Raw genomic sequence first — 5,000 nt, 5'->3', positions numbered from 1 at the left:
TCGTCAAAGATAATGCATGTTTTATATTTTATTTCAGCGTTTTGTGTAGCGCCGGCTACGCTAATTCTTTTGTTTACGTCGCGTTCATGTGTTTCGGGGGGTGCATGCTATCAGACAAAAGCTTCTCATGCTTTCGCCAAAAAGCATTTTTTAAATCTGACATGTTGGCTGGATTCACAACGAGTGTAGCTTTAATTGAGTCCCCCGCATGTGTGATTTAATGAAAGTTTGAGTTTCATCTCGTACTATTTGAATTTAGCGCTCTGCATTTCCCCAGGCTATTGGCCAGGAGAGACGCTAGCGTCTCTATACGCTCAAGAGGTTAACAAAATGGTGTGTATGCTAACTCTTAAAAGCTGAATCATTATATAATGGTGATGGTGGTGGTTAGCCTGCCCGGCTGATAATTGACCATTTTAAATCAAATCTAATTTCACACATTTTCTCATTTTACACTGTGACATGAAATGGTGTATGCCTTTGTTCCAAGTTGATTTTTTTTACATCAATATATTGCAGCCCATATATCAATATCATCAATATACTGCAGCCCATATATCAATATCATCAATATAGTGGGATCATGCAGCCCATATATCAATATCATGCAGCCCATATATCAATATAGTGGGATCATGCAGCCCATATATCAATATCATCAATATAGTGCAGCCCATATATCAATATCATCAATATAGTGCAGCCCATGGGGGTCCTGTGTGGCTCAGTCGGTAGAGCATGGCGCTTGCAACGCCAAGCGTCGTGGGTTCGATTCCCGCTGGGACCACCCATATGTAAAAGTAGTGGCCCCAGCCGACTTGTAAGTCGCTTTGGACAAAAGCGTCTGCTAAATGGGATATATTATTATTTATTATTATTATTATTATTATAATATCATCAATATAGTGCAGCCCATATATCAATATCATCAATATAGTGCAGCCCATATATCAATATCATCAATATCATGCAGCCCATATATCAATATCATCAATATAGTGGGATCATGCAGCCCATATATCAATATAGTGCAGCCCATATATCAATATCATCAATATAGTGCAGCCCATATATCAATATCACCAATATAGTGGGATCATGCAGCCCATATATCAATATAGTGCAGCCCATATATCAATATCATCAATATAGTGCAGCCCATATATCAATATCATGCAGCCCATATATCAATATCATCAATATAGTGGGATCATGCAGCCCATATATCAATATCATCACTATAGTGCAGCCCATATATCAATATCATCAATATCATGCAGCCCATATATCAATATCATTTAGCCCATATATCAATATCATCAATATAGTGGGATCATGCAGCCCATATACAATATCATCAATATAGTGCAGCCCATATATCAATATCATGCAGCCCATATATCAATATCATTTAGCCCATATATCAATATCATCAATATAGTGCAGCCCATATATCAATATCATGCAGCCCATATATCAATATCATCAATATAGTGGGATCATGCAGCCCATATATATGTTTTGATTTCATAAGACTTTCTATGGTTTGTATCATTCAAAACTGAAGTTGCCAAATAACTCAAAATCAAGCATATAACCTGGTTTCAAATTATCACTTCAAAAAGACAAAAAAAAAACAGTATAAATAACCTCTCCATGTGCGCACTAGCTCGGGAAAATATCCTTTCAATTTCATTCAGCGAAGTTCAATTTATATTCTTACTATAAAATAATGACACTTCATATTATAATGCTTCATAGGAAAGACCTACCTAAAATAAGTAATGGATTTATTGTGATGGTGTACGGGCAATTAAATTGATTTATTACACTTTAGACTTTAAAATGTACATGTTTCATAGGCACACTGCCTGTATGTGTGAATCCTCTAAATGTTAATAAACAGTCAATTCCCATGAGACCGACAGTTATTTGCTTGACAATCACCGGTTGACCAAATGTCCTGACCGCGACAGACCTACATGGGATATCTGAAAGATTGGGACAGAATCAAACATTTCATCAACATTTCAGTCTGACTATACTAACTGACTCTCAACACAGTCTGACTATACTCACTGACTCTCAACACAGTCTGACTATACTCACTGACTCTCAACACAGTCTGACTATACTCACTGACTCTCAACACAGTCTGACTATACTCACTGACTCTCAACACAGTCTGACTAGACTCACTGACTCTCAACACAGTCTGACTAGACTCACTGACTCTCAACACAGTCTGACTAGACTCACTGACTCTCAACACAGTCTGGCTCGACTCTCAACACAGTCTGGCTCGACTCTCAACACAGTCTGGCTCGACTCTCAACACAGTCTGGCTCGACTCTCAACACAGTCTGGCTCGACTCTCAACACAGTCTGGCTCGACTCTCAACACAGTCTGGCTCGACTCTCAACACAGTCTGGCTCGACTCTCAACACAGTCTGGCTCGACTCTCAACACAGTCTGGCTCGACTCTCAACACAGTCTGGCTCGACTCTCAACACAGTCTGGCTCGACTCTCAACACAGTCTGGCTCGACTCTCAACACAGTCTGGCTCGACTCTCAACACAGTCTGGCTCGACTCTCAACACAGTCTGGCTCGACTCTCAACACAGTCTGGCTCGACTCTCAACACAGTCTGGCTCGACTCTCAACACAGTCTGGCTCGACTCTCAACACAGTCTGGCTCGACTCTCAACACAGTCTGGCTCGACTCTCAACACAGTCTGGCTCGACTCTCAACACAGTCTGGCTCGACTCTCAACACAGTCTGGCTCGACTCTGACTCTCCAGCTTGGGCTGTGGCCATCAGTACATTATGTCAGTGATTGCAAAGCAAATAACTGGTCTGGTTTCATGGTAATTGACTATTAATTACCATAAACACATTGAGCATCAGTGTCTTCCACGTGTATAAAGAAATCCATGTAAAACAGCCAACAAGACACTGATGCAGACCTTTGGATTGTTAATAAATCCATGTAAAACAAATCCGTTATTTATTTTAGACAGGTCTAAAGAAAGACTACATTTTCTTCATATAATTTATTTCAGAAGAACATAAAGCATACTCCTTGTCCTTATGTTAGGCCCTGATCTGGCTATGTCATATGGCTGTGGGCTACACTAGATCATTTAACAGACAAGATTTGCTTAGAATTCCGTGGCAGTATTTTATATTATTCTATAGTATGAAAATACAATTTAGCAAATCTGAATAAAATAAAGCATATTTTCTCCAAATGATTTCCAAGGGAAGTGCGCACCTGTGTTGAGTGGTTATCAAAGAAACAGGTACTCCTGTATGCTTCATTTAGAGTTATTTATGTTATTTTAGTTGTGAGACAAATGTTGGGCTTCATGTTTAGACTTGTTATACATTCTAAGGCTGCATGATGCAATTAATGATGATTTGAAAAAAGTTGAATGAAGGCATGTGCTCTGCTTTGTTTTTTATTTATTTTTATTTAACTTTTATTTAACTAGGCAAGTCAGTTGATAACAAATTCTTATTTACAATGACGGCCTACAACGGCCAAACCCGGACGAGGCTGGGCCAATTGTACCACGCCCTACGGTTGTGATACCCTGGTTCAAATCCAGGCTGTGTCTGTAGTGACGCCTCTAGCCCTGAGATGCAGTGCCTTAGACCGCTGCGCCACTCGGCAGCCCTATGGTACAAAAGTTGACCTATTCTATTTGTCAACTTGTCCTTCTGTGTGAGACATAAATATTCCAAACAGTTGTGGGATGCGATAGATACCAAAATAATACCAACCTTATTAAAACACATAGGCCTATAGACTAGCGGCACTATGATCTGAAAAAGTCAAGAGAAAAAAGGCATTGTTTCTTGCCTTAAGCTGGGCATCATTTGTTGGTGATAATGCATCATTTGTTGGTGACAATGCATCATTTGTTGGTGACAATGCATCATTTGTTGGTGACAATGCGTCATTTGTTGGTGACAATGCGTCATTCGTTGGTGACAATGCGTCATTCGTTGGTGACAATGCGTCATTCGTTGGTGATAATGCGTCATTCCCTAGCGACAGATAATGCATCGTTCGTTGGTGATAGTGGTATTCCCTAGTGATAATGTGTTATTCCCTAGTGATAGATAATGCATCATTCGTCGGTGAAAATGTACCATTTCCTAGTGTTAATGCATCATCTGTTGGTGATAATGCATCAGTTGTTGGTGATAATGTGTCATTCCATAGTGATTGATAATGCATCATTCATTGGTGATAATGCATCAGTTGGTGATGTGTCATTCCCTAGCGATAGATAATGCATAATTCGTTGGTGATAATGCATCAGTTGGTGATGTGTCATTCCATAGTGATTGATAATGCATCATTCGTTGGTGATAATGCATCAGTTGGTGATGTGTCATTCCCTAGCGATAGATAATGCATAATTCGCTACAGACGCGCCACTCGCCAGCGATGGACTAATATTGTCACCCATCACACTATTCTTGAATTAATATTGTCTTTACATATACTAAATAATGTATATAATTCAGACGTGATAGGCTAATATTGTCACCCATCACACTATTCTTGATTTAATATTGTCTTTACATATACTAAATAATATATATAATTCAGACGTGATAGGCTAATATTGTCACCCATCACACTATTCTTGATTTAATATTGTCTTTACATATACTAAATAATATATATAATTCAGACGTGATAGGCTAATATTGTCACCCATCACACTATTCTTGATTTAATATTGTCTTTACATATACTAAATAATATATATAATTCAGACGTGATAGGCTAATATTGTCACCCATCACAATATTGAATTAATATTGTCTTTACATGTACTAAATAATATATATGTGTGACATTTGTTTTGATTTAGAATGGACCATTATCATGCACCTGTATCAAAACAGGGGCAGCAGGAAAAAATACATGTCATCTGTGCACTTAAATAGCAAATGAAGAACCCTTTTCCCGTGGTTCA

General features: G+C 38.6%; 1 protein-coding gene across 6 annotated transcripts in view; it reads left to right on the top strand.

The window, feature by feature from the left end:
• The window catches only part of LOC135549555 (sorting nexin-13-like), a 71,421-nt gene that overhangs the window by 60,669 nt on the left and 5,752 nt on the right, over positions 1-5,000 (top strand). The window lies entirely within an intron of this gene.

This window comes from Oncorhynchus masou, chromosome 12 (assembly GCF_036934945.1).
Source record: "Oncorhynchus masou masou isolate Uvic2021 chromosome 12, UVic_Omas_1.1, whole genome shotgun sequence".
NCBI classification, from domain to species: domain Eukaryota; kingdom Metazoa; phylum Chordata; class Actinopteri; order Salmoniformes; family Salmonidae; genus Oncorhynchus; species Oncorhynchus masou.
This window is presented reverse-complemented; position numbering and strand designations above follow the sequence as displayed.